General features: G+C 42.5%; 1 protein-coding gene across 9 annotated transcripts in view; it reads right to left on the reverse strand.

The window, feature by feature from the left end:
• The window catches only part of LPAR1 (lysophosphatidic acid receptor 1), a 132,120-nt gene extending 116,417 nt beyond the window's left edge, over positions 1–15,703 (reverse strand). The window contains exons 1-2 of one of the 9 annotated variants that reach the window (XM_054689538.1): positions 13,478–13,549; positions 11,933–12,721 (exon numbers count right to left, since the gene is read on the reverse strand). The gene's annotated coding sequence lies outside the window, so the exon portion shown is untranslated. The other 8 variants (XM_037494662.2, XM_037494671.2, XM_037494670.2 and 5 more) reach the window with 8 other exon arrangements.
• Between the last annotated feature and the right edge of the window lie 424 nt (positions 15,704–16,127).

Genomic DNA, 16,127 nt, shown 5'->3' on the forward strand with positions numbered 1-16,127 from the left:
ATTTTGGTCCTTCTGCCTGTTCTACTCCCTGCTCCCTCTCTGATGGATTCTCTCACCCTCCCGCGCCTCTGGCCTGTACCCCAGTGCTTGTATAAATAAATAAATCTTAAAAAAAAAAAAACAAGCTTCAACACACACCTACACCCAGGTCCTCCAAAATATCTCTTCTAGTCCTATTTGATTTTTGTCATCTTAAAAAAAAAAGCCACAAACAGGAAGATCCACTAAGTATCACCAAAAAATGCCTACTCATCAAACAGAAAAACAGCCTTTCCATCTGTCATCCACATCCAGTACTCTGTTTTGCTACCATGACACAATTCTTCCATGATTCCACAATCCCACATACTTACCCCACCTTGGCCTTTTGCGTGAACCCCTCCTCATTCTGCAGATTTAATCAAATGTCACTTCCCTAGGGAAATCCTGAATCTTTCCAGATGTGTTTCCTTATTTAATCTCTTTTAGAGCTCCCTGATCTTTTCCCTCATAACATTTATCACACTCTGTATGCATATATTTGGGTAATCATTTGGTCAATATCCTCCTTCCTTCTAGATAATGCTACATACCTCCAATGATAGGACTCATTTATTCATGTCTCTATTCCCAGACAGAGGCACAGTAGATATACAAGACATGTCTGATAATGGATGACCCTAACTCCACACGGAATAGTAATTGACCACATCAGTGTTCTTTCAACTGCAGCTGATGACCAGATCACCACTTTCAAAACTCCAGAATTTTGATCGGTGTTTTAAAATGAAAAAACCATAATAGAAAATGCACAGGAAACTATCAGAATTTACTATTTATAGTAAACTGCACAAAACTTGTATTTTAATCATGCATATTTATTTACACATATGTGTATATATGTGTGTATATATATATATATATATATATATATATATATAGTCATTTGTAGCTATGGGTGCTGGTCAAAAAAGTTTGAGTCACTGAACTAGATTAGATCTGCCAAAACAACTCCTCCCAACTTTCCATTAAAATACTCAATAAAAATGGCAAAAAATGGCAACAATACTAGAAAGGAGAAGTGGGGGAGAAGGTCAAAATAGGCAACGTTTCCATTAAGTAAACTCTGTGAAGGATCAGTAAGGACCATAAGAAGAGCATTCCTAGACCACATAAGTCTGAAAGTCACATATTGAAATTTTTTAACTGTAACATGACAGATGCTCTATAAAATGTAAGAAAAATCCTGAGTCTCAGTCAAGAATACAGAAAGGGCAGTTACCAGAGAATTATGAGAACATCCCCCAACTACATGGGAGACAGCTTTCAAGGCAGCCAAAGCAAGGCCCTGATTGGCCCACAGACAAATGAGGATCAAAACTAATCATAGACACATTATGAAATGTTGCTGAAGATTCTATTACAAAATAAAATACAAAAATCTAAAGCCTGCACTTTAAGTTGCAAGGTTATATATATTTAAGAAAATTGAGAAGGAACAAGAAGACAAGAAAACAAAGGCATACTAAATTAATTGTTATGCAGGAGTAGAAGCAGTCATTTAGTCAGAGAAACAGAGGTTTATGAATATATTTGGAAAACATAGACAATCACTAACAAAACTGGAATTAGACTTGGCCATTTCAAAATACTATGACTTTATGAAACAAATGATACTCAGCACATGACATAAATAAAAGACCAGGAAGCATAATATTAGATTTAACCATATGAAATTGCCATTTCTATAGCTCAAATGCAGTCAAGCACCAACAATTTCATGCCTCAACCTCAATAAGGATAATAATATCAGCTAATACATTCAGTGTGCCAGGCATAGTAAGAGCATTAATTGAAAATTTGTGTATAGATGTGCTAGTTTCTTTACAAATAAGGAATGGTTGGCTTAGAGACATTAGATAATTTAGCTGGGTCATGAAGCTATATGCTGGTGGAAAGTGGCAAGTCAGCACTTTGACACAAGGCCACAGAATCTTTTATACCAAACAAAACTTAAGAGTAAGAATTAAGATCAAACATATTGGTCCTGACCACATATGCTAAAATACTAAGTCTCCCTTTAGGAGACATGTTAAAACAAAATCTAATTAAATGTTGCTTCAAAGCAAAAATATATGAAACAAGATGGCACCAAAAGTTTAAAATCAGAAGGATGAGCATTTCAGACAAAGAAAACAGGATGGGCAAAATTGATATCAGGAAAAAGGCAGGATGTAATTTCAAATACAGAAAGCATTATTTTATATTGCTAGACAAATGGAAAAGGTCTAACAGGAATGGTTATGTACTTAATATTATGTCAACACATAAAATTTGCTATAGAGAACTGATAAAACCCATTTGTATAAAGAGTGACTAAAGGACCATTATCAGTCTATGACAGTTCAAGCATAAAATCAGCACACAGGAGATATGAATAATATTATTATAATCAATTAGCAAACATATCTGTACTTGTCACGTATAGAAAATCATGCTCATTTTAAACATCAGGACACAGAAATCCCTGATTAACAAGAAGTAAAATTATGATAGTTATGATAAATAACAATTTTTGTGAACATCTCCATGTATCATCCAAAATATTGAGCCAAGTTCTATTAAAGCACTACTAGCATTTCCAGTGAAATCAAGCCTTAACAAGAATGTTTACTGACCCTGCACTATTAAATTTTTACAGTGATTTGTATTAGCACATAACATTAAGCTAGTTCCTTTTAAAAAAAAAAAAAAAAAAAAAAAAAAAAAAAACCTGCTACTCTCAGACTGAAAATTCCCCTTCCCTCAAAATGAATGACCCAAAATTAAAAACAAAAATACTAGTGTAGGGAATGAGAGGATTAGGGGTGCAGGGGGATACTGGATGATGGTGGATGTGGTGTTGTGTATACATTTGCCAGGTGTGAAGCTGTATCCTTGAGACTCTTCACAGTGTTGTGAACCAACGTTATGTCAATAAAAAATAAGTAAAGAAAAATACTCCTGACAGTTTTAATATTACTGAAAATGAAGTACTGCACATGAAAAATGCCAACAACATTGACAAATTTTACCCAGATTAATTTCATCATTTGAAACAAATGACTTAATTTCAATTCAGTAACTGAGAACCAAAGTTTTGTCTACATATTTTCCCCACAAAACCAGCCCTTTATTTACCACTATGAGCCTCAACTCCCAGTTTCACTTAACAAACTCAGCTTTCAAGTCTCAATATAAATTTCACTTTCTCAGAGAAAGTTTCCTCATCCTCTCAGACAAGGTTAGTCTCCCTCTTGAGCTCTTCCAAGACACCCTCATTTCAATCACATTTGGAGTTACTTGTTCAGAAGCTGTGTCCTTCAACAGATCATAAATTTCATGCAGTCAAGATTGTGCCTTATTCATAATAACATGCTCAGTAGACAGTAAGTATATAGAACTTAAAATTTTTCATTAGAAAATGAAACAATTTTTTTATTTAAAAGAATTGCGTTCTACTAGGTCAAGATATATTGTAGTAAACATTGGGTAAACAGCAGTAAATAAAACAGGAATTTTTGAAAATCAATATTGTCATCACCATAGCAGTCCAAAAAAATGAGTATAAAAGGAGAATGTCAGGCAAGCCTGAAAAATGGAAATGCTCATATAATTTTAAATGTAGTAATTAGAGAAGGCCTTACTAAGAAAGCAACAGTTAAGACATAAAAATGGTGAGAACCCAAACAAGGGGATTCCCAGAAACAGTCTTCTAGGTAGAGGAAGCAATAAGAGGAAAGTCCAGGGAACCACAATCTACTGTGTACATAAACTCATAGAGGGAGCTTTTCAAGAATAAGGGTAGGGCCTCCCTGGTGGCCTAGGGGTTAAGTTTCAGCACTGTCACCGCCATGGCCTGGCTTGAGTTGGATCCCTGGCCAGGGAGCTGACCCAATATGGAGTGACAGACCTCTCCTGTTTCACCCGCTGCTCCCCTCAGCAGTGTATTTCAGTAAATCCACCTGTTCTGCTCTCCACTTTGTCTATGGTGAATCCTCTCATTCCCCTCATCTCTGACCTATACCCCAGTTCTTCTATGCAAAAATAATAATAATAATAACAACAACAATAATAGGGTAAAAAGCTGAGAATATTAGCACCTAAAGATGTGGAGGAGGAAACCCTTAAAAGAGACAGGAAAGAAGCAAGCAGACATAGGGAATGATGATTTAATAGTGATATCTATTAAATACTGTGACTACTACATAGAAAGTCAACTATTTTAAAATTAAAAGAAATTATCCCAAAATGGAAAAAAAAAGACATTCTTAAATGATGGAACTGTGGTTGAGTGTCCTCCTAATTTTATTATTTTTTTAAAGATTTATTTATTTATTTATTTATACAAGCACTGGGTACAGTCAGAAGCACAGGAGGGTGAAAGAATTCACCAGAGCAGAGAGCAGAACAGGCAGACAGACAAAGTATACTGCTGAGGGGAGCAGCGGGCAGCAGGAGAGGTCTGCGCGCCATGTGGGACCCTCGCCTGGTGGCCGGGGATCCAACCAGCGCTGCAGAGACTGCAGGCAGCTTCGCAATCCAGCGGTCAATCGCTGCGCCACCAGGGGAGGCCCTCCTCCTAATTTTAAAGAATCATAATGGCCTAGAAAGAAAAACACTAAGAACAGAGCTATCTTTGTTCTATCTTACATGCAAGAAAGCATGTCATTATAATTACTGAAATGAAAATATAATTTCAATTAGAAAAAGTGTTTTGAACCACTTCAAGAGCAGTTACACTGTATCCAACTTTTACCTTAAGTGGGGCAATCTGAAGCTAAAGTTACTTGACAAGATTTTATAAACCATTTGCTAGAAAGTAAAATAACCTAAGGAATCAAAATACATTTTGTTTTCCTTCTGAAAACACAGTATTGGGGGAGGGGGGGCGGAGGGCTGACTCTTCACAATGTATACAATTATACACACACAATATATCAAATCAGCCATTGTACACTTTAAACATCTTACAATTGTATTTGTCAATAAAGCTGGGAGGAAGAAACAGAACCAACTCTATCACTCTTTTCACTTTTCAGCTAAGCTTCAAACTCAAATTTTCAGCTTCCAACTGAAAAATCTCTATTTGCTTTTAGATCCATCTACAACCAACAAATCTCATTGGAACAATCCACACTTCATATTCTCATGTTCCTTCTAGGTTTTGTTTTTTGTGGGTTTTTTTTTTTTTTTTTTAGTTGTTGGTTGTTGGAGGGGGGTTGTTTTCTTTTCTTTTTGGTCCCTAACAACTCTCAGCACCCTTCTGGATGTCCTTGAAGACATACCCTTCAAAATGACTCAGGATATTAATTATGTTTCTCCTGTAAAGACCTACAATGTCTAATCCAAATGCACTGAGCATCTCCAGCACACATATCTTGGTCCTGAAATACCATTTCTCACTAAAACATAAAACCAAAAAAAGAACAACAACAACAAAAAAAACCCACAAGCAAAAAAAAAAAAAGAAAAAGAAAAAAGAAAGAAAAACAAAACAAGACTTCAAAAAAAAGCCAGATCCAAAGCACACCACCACTGAGCCACAAACCGTAGCTTCCAGAGCGTGTCTCCAAGCCCCCTTATTACTCTTGTGTGTGGAATGAGCTGCCCAGCCAACATGTCCACTGAGGCCAGCATCCTGCTACAAATGTTTCTTATACTCAAAGGCAGAGTTACTCCCTCCATCCTCAGATACTCAGATAGCACTTTGTTTAAACCTTGCTTTACATATTTATCGCTGCGTAGTCTTAGGCAATTGTATCTACAGCTCTCGCCAGCTACTGGAGAGCAGGGACCACACTTTGTTGGTGCTCGTTTTTCTTTTTTTATTTCTTACTTTAGTGTCCTCAACCAAACAGGGATTTAAGAAGAGTTCATAGATTCAGCTGCATGAAACAGAATTGACGAGGTCTCAGATACAAAGACCAGAGAACAGATTCCTCAGAATTTGGAGAAGTCAGTCCTCCTGCCCTAGCCTTTGAACCTCTGGCTTTCTGTCTCAGAAAGCAAAGGGAGCAGTTCTCTGTGGAACTACAATGAATACTGGTGCAGAATAAATGCCCCATTTTCTTGACATAGAATAATCCCTCTCCCAACAAAGCATAGTCCAAGATGGCAAAGGCCTGTTAACAAAAAGCAATTCTGTTTCAGCTGTGCTACTCACCCCACTTCATCCTTATCAACTCCGATTAGTGACGTCCGCAATGAAACCTGCCTCTAATGAACAACCCCACCTAGCTTCTCTGCTCCAGAAGCTGTCGACAGGCCTTCTACCCAGGCTTCCTCTTCCAACTAACGAAAAGTTTGCAGACAACAGACCCATCCTCCGCAGTGCCCCGCCTCCTCTCATGAAGAGCCTGGACGAAGCAGGGTAGTTGGTGTCTTGGTTGTCACGCAGCTGGAAATAGTTTTCTTGTTCCCCTTCATAACTGCCAGACATTCATATCTCTGTGACAAGAACTGGTAATTGAGTAATATCATGTTTCCCTGATTCAAGAAGAGCCATGCTGACTCTACTGGACTTTGAACTTCTGACCCTTGTGGCAGCCTCAATATTAGTCTCTGGAAAACCAAAGAGAATGGAGCCAGGCACATGTGCGTGCGCAGAGCAACATAGACACACATGCATATATAAACATATATGGGTGCAGACAAACATACGCACATCCCACACACGTATAAATAAATACACACAAATAAACACACTTGTAGGATTGCATAAACCAGGGGATAAATATGGAAGGTTAAGTCACAAAGCCCTGAGAAAAGGATTACATTGGAGAAGGCAGGGGCTGAGGGAGATTATTACATTTACTTAGACACTTCTGTATTGTTTAAATCATAACAAAAAGCATATATTTTTATAAATAAACACAGCTATCATCTTCTGATTGTGACACTTTCTACTGTGTTCAACTCTGAGTTCTTGAACAAGATCCTAAGTGAAAAGTAAACTATTCTGAAACTGGGACCTTAAAATAGGTTTGCCTTCTTACAAATACGAGGCTTAGATTCTAGGAAATAAGTCATAAACTGCATATAAGAACTCATACAAATGTTGAAGCAAAAGTAAGACTATCCAAGATGAGATGGATTACAGCATTCTGGATAAGGCACAGCAATGGCAAGCTCTAGACAACACCCAAGGAGTAAACCTGGATAAAACATTTCAAGAATATAAACGAAGATGAAAATTAAAAAAAAAAAGAAAGAAAATAGAAGAGTCTCTCTCCTTCCCTAAAAGGGTAAACCTAGCTGACTTAAAAACACTGAGATGAGTTTGAAGAAAATATTCCTAAAGTTGAAGAACAACTCAACATATTTGAAAACATTTCAAAGAACTTCCATTTTTAGCACCTGATATACTGCAAACTGCCCGGAAAGAGGGACGTTGTAAGTTTTATATTCTACTGTGCCATATACATGGTAGGTATGAACAAATATCTACTGAATAGGGAATGAATAAATGGACAAAAGATTATTAAATTAAAACACAAGTAAATAAACAACCAGATAATGTCAGTTCATGATTTCTTCTTTGCAATGTGAAAGAGAAGCACTTTGAGTTACCTAGAACAGCAAAACTGGAAACACAAAGCCTTTTCATTCCCTCTATCCTGATGCCCTTCGTCTCATCCAAGCTTGATTTATCTCCTTGGGCTCTTGAGATCCTAATCTTCCAGGAGTCCTCCTCTACCCTACCCTCCCTTTTCCCCTTGAGGGACAGCTTCCCCTTCTCGGTGCTCAGGTGATACCACGTGCTTATCTCTCTCATCACACCAGTTACACTGAGTTGCAATCATCTCTTAATATTTCTGTAAGCTCCTCCTGGAGGGTAAGGACTATTTGCCCTCCTCCCTACTCCTAGAACCTAGCAGAATGTTGGTACATAGCAGGCAGGCAATTAAATGCTAATGGGGTTGAACAGAATTTGTTTTCTCTGCCCTTGAATAATTTCTCCTTCCAATGTGCCAGGAATATTCTTCTGGTAAGGCAGAATTTCAGAAAGAAAACTTCAAGGAAAATCACTTAAATACAGAGAAATAAAGATGAGGATACCAGATTAACATGAAATCAAATCTATTTCATTGTTTTGACGTTTAAGAAATGAATAAAAAGGGCCTCCCTGTGGCGCAGGGGTTAAGGCACAGCACTGTGAAGCTATCCACAGTCACTGCAGCACAAGATAATCCCCGGCCAGGGAGCTGACCCACATGGTTCTGCAGACCTCTCCTGTCTCGCCCGCTGCTCCCCTCAGCAGTGTGTCTCAGTCAATCCGCCTGTTCTGTTTCCCACTCTGTCTCTGGTGATCCTCTCACCCTCTGCACCTGTCCTGTACCCCAGTTCTTGTGTGTATAAATAAATAAATCTTAAAAAAGGAAATGAATAAAGAGAAACTTGCTGAAAATTAATGGTTCAAAGTCGCAGTCCCTGTATAGTGACTCCTAATCCTTAACAATCATGGCATGCACCAGGATGATCAGCATGAACAAAATTTCCTTTAAGAGTTACAATCTTGGAAATCCACCCTGAAGAGCAGCCCACAACCAGGTGCTACTAGTGAAACTTAGAGGAAGAGGTTAGTTTTGCAATCATTTTTCCTTATCTCCATTTAACTATAACAAACACCACCTGATCTACCTTACGAAGGCTGATACATGTTTGTTCTAGCACTGTACTAAAGAGTCTGCCCTATCATTATATTACTTTAAAAAACAGCACCACAACAATGAATTAAATTATAACCTAAATCCATGCAAGCAGCAAAATAATCCTTTCATTTCTGAAAGTAATTGGAATTTTACATGAACTTCAAGTTTAAAGTTTCTAGAGCACTGATTGGATGATAGAAGCTAACATCAAAGCATTAAGGCAATTTTCTTTACCACATCCCGGTAAGTCAATATATAACATGTAGGGTAAGGTAAAAAGTATCAGGCTTTTCTGCCCTCCCGCCATTAGGTTAGATGACAGAACCCTGCGGTCCTGAATGCATGCCTGATGGCGGGGCACCTGGGCATATGTGGACAGGATTCATATGCCCTGGTCTAAGACTGGGCTTTAAGGGCGGCATCACAGGGACGCCAGCAGAAGCAGAACGAAAGAAGAACCACGAGAGAAGCAGAGAAGAGAGAGAAAGAGAACCACGAGAAGCATCGAATGAAGACTTGCTGGGGACAGGGAGGCCTGCTAGCCTCCCGGCCCCCCAGTACCCCTGCCTGCTGTGTACCTGGTAAATCCTAATAAAAGCCTGCAAAAGCCACCGAGGGCTCCAGGACTCTCTCCTCCTTTACCCCGTCTGCATAGAATCATAGAAAGCCTACACTGTGGCCCTTCCTGTCCCTACAAACAACAATATTACTTTGAAATCATTTTAACCAGATGGAAAGGGAATTTAAATAAAATCACATCAACACTCCTCTCCCTAAAAAACATGTATCCCTCTAAGAAATAAAGTATACTGGGCCTCCCTGGTGGTGCAAGGAGTTAAGACGCAGCACTATGAGGCTGTCCGCAGCCAATGCAGCATGAGTTCAATCCCTGGCCAGGGAGCTAACCCACATGGCACAGCAGACCTCTCCTGTCTTGCCTGCTGCTCCCCTCAGCAGTATGTTTCAGTCAATCCACCTGTTCTGTTCCCCATTCTGTCTCTGGTGAATCCTCTCACCCCTGGCACCTCTGGCCTGTACCCCAGTTCTTGTATGCATAAATAAATCTTTAAAAAAAAAAAAAAAAAGAAAAAGTATACTAACCTTGGATTCCTTCTATTTAACTTATTGATTAAAGATGCCAACCCCAGTACAAAGGACAACTGCTGGGAGGATCACTCATTCAAATTGTTTACAAAAGACAGTAAAAAGCCAAGCTAACCTCCTTTAATTATCCATCTCCTTGGTAGCCCAGCATCTCCAGATCCAAGCAATTGGAAGACTTAGCCAAACCAGCTCCACCTTTCGCATGTAACTGAAAAGCCAACCATCCCCACCTGTGCCAGGTATTGGGGCGTGAGCCCAAACCTATAGAGCTGATGAAAGCCTCTCCCAGATGGATACCACAGTGACTATATCTTAGATAAAATGAGCCAGATACCCTAACTTTAGCCATTAAAAAAAGTAGTGACCAGCAAGAAGGTTCTTAAAGAAATGTTAGTCTATATAGTACTAAGCAAACCACTTCTATTGGAGAATAAACTTAATGAAGAATTTTCAGGCAGGGATGTGTTAGTCATTGCTATAGTACCTGGGGCGCTATCCCCTCCCCAATATCACCTCCTTCCCCATCCTTTACAGGGGCATGAACCCCATTTCTAAACTAATTCATTTCTGTGCTAGAAATATTCAACTGCTATGGGTAAATACCATGTGTAACATAAACAGGGTCAAGAACCCCATTTCTAAACTAATTCATTTCTGTGCTAGAAATATTCAACTGCTATGGGTAAATACCATGTGTAACATAAACAGGGTCAAGAATGCCAGTTGCCAGAAGAGCTATGTTTAAATTAGCATTAGCTAGCAAGACTTTTCCTAAACAAAGCAGAACAAAATGCTTTTTTGGTCAGTTCTGTGTCTGGAGAATGATTTGAACTCAAATGCTCAAAAAGGCTCACAAGGTCCAGATACAGCACAATAGCACTAATTTTTTACTAAATTACATTTTATAAAAATACAAAGAGTATTATCAATGTGATATGGAGAAGAAACTGTATGTTCTTTTATTCTGTAGCTTTTCAATAATCTGGATCAGCTGGCAGCAGAGCCCTAAAACTCACTAGCTAAGAGTTACCATGGAATAAGGATAAAAGCCCAGTCATCTCTCAATCACTTCATCCCTCACTATGTGTTACTCAGTGTCTTCTTCCTACATTTGAGGGCTAAATAATACTTCTCCCTCCCCCATCCCCCATAGCAGAATTTCCTTAAAATAACATCTAGGGTGCCCCAGAATCTATTGCCTTATCTGTCTCCAGACTTTGCTACCCAGAACTCCAACTACATCTCCATCTTTTAAGAAAAACATCATATTCATCCTCCAAGTATAGTGTGTGAAGTCTTCCCCAGAGTCAGAATTTAATTTTCCATTCCCAGGCATATCCAGGTCCTCAGACTCTTCAGCTGCAGGGAGGTATGCAATCTGGCAGTTACACATTGAAGTTGGCTGCATCTTTTCCCTCTGCATTACAGCTCTTTCCAGGTGCTCCGTTTTAACATCCTCTACCTGCTACTATAGAAGGAATTCAGTCACTGCTTATTGAACTTATATTCCTCCTTTTCTTCCAACTTTCTAAAACATCTATTAATAGTTCCCAATAAGACAGTTAAGCAATAATGCCAAAGGGTCTTTTGGGGTAACATGATATGAAAAAATAAGAAACCAAATAGCAGGATGCTGTGTTATCAAGGCCAAAACTGACTTTCAGATTTTAAACCAAGAGCATAATTAGGTTCATGTTTTTATTACATCACAATTCACTTTTAAAATAAGTCATGTCCCTCCCTCAGGTGTATATGCACACTGATATCAAAAAGAAAAATTCATGCAAAGACAGGTCCCCCATCAAGCACAGACTATATCTTGACCTCAAACTACATTTCGGCTTTCCTTACTTGCTGAGCACTTGAAAATGATACAGCATATCTATCCAGAGTGCAACATTCCTTACTAAGAATTTGAAAAAGATTCTTGGCCCTAAGAATCACTAATTTCAGATTGAACGCCATGATGTATCAAAAAGACTTAGCAAGTAAGAATTCTGCTTTCTCTGCACTTCCAATAGGTCTAACAGAACAGTCAGTAAAACCTCAAAAAGTCTATGCTGTCACTTTTTAATCAACTAACTTATGGGGAAATATTAGCTTCAAATAAAAATGGAAATTTCGAAACGCAAGTTGTTGAAAGGGCAGCCACTTACATTCTCACCTCTGCTGTTTCCCATCCTTCACAGGAACACAGATGGGCTGAGTGCCCACAGCACTGAGCAGGAGCCGCTCCCCAGGGACAGGATGCAAACGGGAAGTTGTCAGGTCGGTAGAGGAATCGCCTTGACTTCATCTCAACTTTAAGGCTAAGCAGGCTCACTCATCCACTTTAAATAATAAGGGTAATGGAAGACTGAGTGGGCCTTGGCAATGTGGAAGAGGGGCGTGAAGGGGCGTGAAGCCACTAAGTATTATTGATGCCACAGGGCATCAATAAAAAACGGAGGGGAAAATGGAGGAAAGTTAACTCCCAGTTCAAGGCTCTTCCCCCTTCAGGCATCTCCCACTGCTAGTTTCCTTCCAGCCCTCTAGGCCTCTCACTCCCCTCGGTTATAACCTTCACACTTCCCTTTATTCCCGTCTTACAGTTCCAACATGGGATAACCATCCACCCACCAGTTCCAGTTATTTTGGGAGCTGGAAGGATCAGCAAAGATCTTTAACCCCTCCCTTCTCCAGAGGAGAACAGGAGAAGAAGAGGAAGGAGGACCAGCTGACCCGACAGGCTAAGGTCACACCACTAGGGGATGAGTGTGCCAGAGGGCTCTGGATTGTGACAGCCAAGCCCTCCTGTCTGGCTCCTCAACCATGCCTTCCAGCTATACACTACCTCTTTCTCTTGCTACTTGGCTTCTTTGCCCTCAAATTAAATGGTATCAAGAAAATGCAGCCTTAACATACTTACATTCACAATTTCGGTTTGGGGGCAAATATGCTCATTTCTACCTGGAATTGGAGAAACAAGGGCAGAAATAACTAGATGGCATTCTGTGTGTTTTAATGCCACTTAGTTCAGTTCAAACAGCCATAACTCCAGTATGGAGCTTTTTTTTCCTTTTTTCTTCTACTGTACTATTTTTTCCTTTTTCCTTTTTTTCCTTCTACTGTACTATTTGACAAGGAAATAGTTTCTTATAAGAACTTAGTTTTCCCAGCAGTTTCCCTTTTGCCAGAATTGCAGCATCACAGACCTCTAGCTTCTTTTTTCCTTCTACTGTACTATTTGACAAGGAAATAGTTTCTTATAAGAACTTAGTTTTCCCAGCAGTTTCCCTTTTGCCAGAATTGCTGTATCACAGACATCTAGCTTCAGTTATGCTTTTAGATTGACAAACTACACTTATGCAGATAGACGGAAAAAACAGACTGGTGAAGCCTGAAGGAATAGAGGATTTTGCTCTAATAACTGCAGTTGCCATGTTTCCAAACATTCATGTTTGCAAAGATGTATCCATTACAATAGGAAACACGCGTTCATAGCGAAACTTTAACGAGCACTCACTGGAAAACCACAATTATGAAAAAATCATACATTTCAACAAAAAGGAAAGAAAAAGGAGCAGCAAAAAGCAACAAACTCAGGCCCCAGACTAAAGGCAGCAACAAGTCCTGCTTGCCATCATTCTTACACATCAAAGGCCAAATGGCAGCAAAGAGAAACAAGAATAAAGTTTAAATGCATTCACAACAAAGTAGACCTACACAAACCCAAAGGAGCCGGTGGATTTCAACAGCAACTCAAAGCCAGGTCCCTCTTGCCTTGGTTTTCCCACTTACTCACTAAGCGTGTTTGTTCGGCTGCTGGACAGAAACTTAAGTTTAAAGTCCTCATCCCGGGAGAGACTCCAGAGTCGTCGGTGAGTAGCAAGCAGTGCGGGCGGCGCTGGCGCGGGCAGGGGCGCAGGGGTGGTCCACGGCCACGAGACGTGGCTTCGCGTGAATTTCGATGACCCCGGCACGCCTCCCAATGCCTCCACCCCGACCCAGGTAACTGGAGGCCACCTACGTGTCACTTGGGCGGGACTCGGCCGTGGACACTGCGCCCAGCGCGGGCCCCGGGGCGCACTGACCTGGTTGGGGACTGGAGGGCCGGTGGCCAGGCAGCAGCGGCAACTTCCCTCCCGGGGTTCGCTCCACTGCGTGGTAAGAAAGGCCAGGGGAGTCTCGCCTCCTGCAGGCCGGCTCGCACACGCACGCCCACCCACACCCGACACAGGCGAGTGCGCGCGCGCCTGCGCGGGCACACACACAGCACACGCACACCCTCCAAGGCGGCCGGCCCCCCGACAGTGCGATCTGAGCGCGCCGTTTGGCAGCGAAGGCGACGCCTGCACTACAGGCTCGCGACCCAAGGGCGCCGGGCCCCAGGCCCGCGTCGCGCCAGTCCCTTTACCTGCGTGCAGCCGCCCGCGTCCGGCTCCAGCCGACCCGGGACTGGCCTCCGGCTGCGCTGTCAGCCCCCGCGGCCCCCGCCCCGCGGCCCGCCGAGCCCGGCCCTCCGCCCGCCCCTCGGCCGTAGCCCGGAGCGGGGCCGCCCCCTGCGCCCACCCCGCCGGGGTCCCGCACACGGCTGGGAGGCAGGGAGGGCTCCGCGGAGCCGGGCCCCAGAATGCCCCAGATCGGGACTGCGCGCCCCAAGGGACGGAGGCGTCGCAACTCCGGGAGCGTCTGCCCGGCTCGGCCCCCAAGGCTCCGACTGGAGCGCGCGGGCCGGAGCGGCGGGGGAGGGGACCCCGAGGGAGGGCCGAAGAAGCTGCGCCGACCGACGCCGGCCTCCTTCCTTCCTCCGCCTTCTTCTTTTCTGCTCGCTCCACGTAGCCAAGTCAGCAACTCCCGCGCCGCAGGACTCCCTCCCCCTAGCTGGTAGCCTTACCTGGTGCGTTGCCCCCCGGCCCCGACCGGGCGCGCTCCGCCCCCCCGCCATTCATTTGCTGAACTTCCCGCCCCCATTGTAGGGCGGGGGCGGAGGGGTAACTCTAGCCTCTCCCACTAACTGCACCCCCAACTGCAGGCGCTCAGCGGCAGACCCCCGCCGCGCACTCGGGATTCCCACCCAACTCATCCAGGGTTCACCTCGGCGCCCTATAATTTTCGGGACCCCGGTGGGCTACCCCACACGTTGCGTTGTCATTTTGCCGCCCTTCTCTTTCCACTTGAAAAGCTCTGGGAAAGATCGCGGGGCGAGCAAAACCCATTAAGTATGGACTGCCTCTCTTTAGTGCATCAATTCCTGAACTTTCCAGTAGGCACAAAGTTTCTCCCAGCTCAGCCTTTAACTGCAGGCTGCAAAGAAGGAAGAGCCGAGTTTGCTGCTTTCTAGAAAGGTGCATTCCTTTCCACTTCGAACTTTAGGATGAAGTGGTCTGCAGACCTAAGCGTGTGCGACTGGGCACCCCGCGTTTTCCATATCCACGATTAGAAATTTCGCTTCCGCTTTCACCGAGTAACTTTGCAAAGCACAAACAATCAATTTTAGAAGAGTAATTAAGGGCGGGGAATGCACACCTGGAGGTGTGGGCGGGCGCGGCGCTGGAAGGCCCCGGGATGGTTCTCAGGGGAGTGGCGGCGACAATAGATTAGCCCAGGTCCGGTAGCAGCGCCCAGTCAGTGGGGAGCTCTCCAGGCGCGTCTACGCTTCCAACCTCCCTCGCTGGGCTTCCCAGGATTTCCGGAGTGCTGGGCATTCCTTACCTCGCGCTCCACCGCCAGGCCCTCCGCACATCAAAGAAGTAGCTGCTGAGACGTGTAGTGAACCCTCGCCTGCAACCTCAGTAGTAAAGCAGAGGAGACTCTGCAGCTCTGATACAACCACACCTAAGAAAAAAATGCAGAATAGCGAGGGAGGGCTAGAGTAATGGTGGTCACTCGATAATCTTGGGCTTGTTAGAAGCGAGAGGTCACCATAAACTGCGGTGCAAGGGCCGGGCCTAGAAGTTTGGCTGAATTTGTCTTGTGGTTTCCACAGGATGTTCAGGCAAAGGCTGCTAGTCAATGACTATCTAAGCTGTTTCCTTTCTAAAACAATCTATCAAATCCCCCTTTAAAAAAAAAAAAAAAAAAAAAAAAACTTTAAACCACTGTTTTCTATCCTACCAATTTATGATTTATTTTACAATTACCCCCATAAAATAGTAATATGTTCATGCAGAGAGCAGGAATGCATATATGTACACTCTGTCGTGCTGAGATAAGGAGAGGGATTTATAAATGTTCTATCAAGACAAAAAGGGAAATGCTCTCTATAAAATCCAAGTAGTGATATAACAGCAAGAAGGCTACTGAAGAGGATTTCATTCCAATCATAACTCTTCCCAACACAGAAAAATTACTTATCTAAATTTCCTGTCG

The sequence above is a fragment of the Talpa occidentalis genome, unplaced genomic scaffold (genome assembly GCF_014898055.3).
Source record: "Talpa occidentalis isolate TD23 unplaced genomic scaffold, MPIMG_talOcc4v2.1 talOcc4.7, whole genome shotgun sequence".
Taxonomy (NCBI): Eukaryota; Metazoa; Chordata; class Mammalia; order Eulipotyphla; family Talpidae; genus Talpa; species Talpa occidentalis.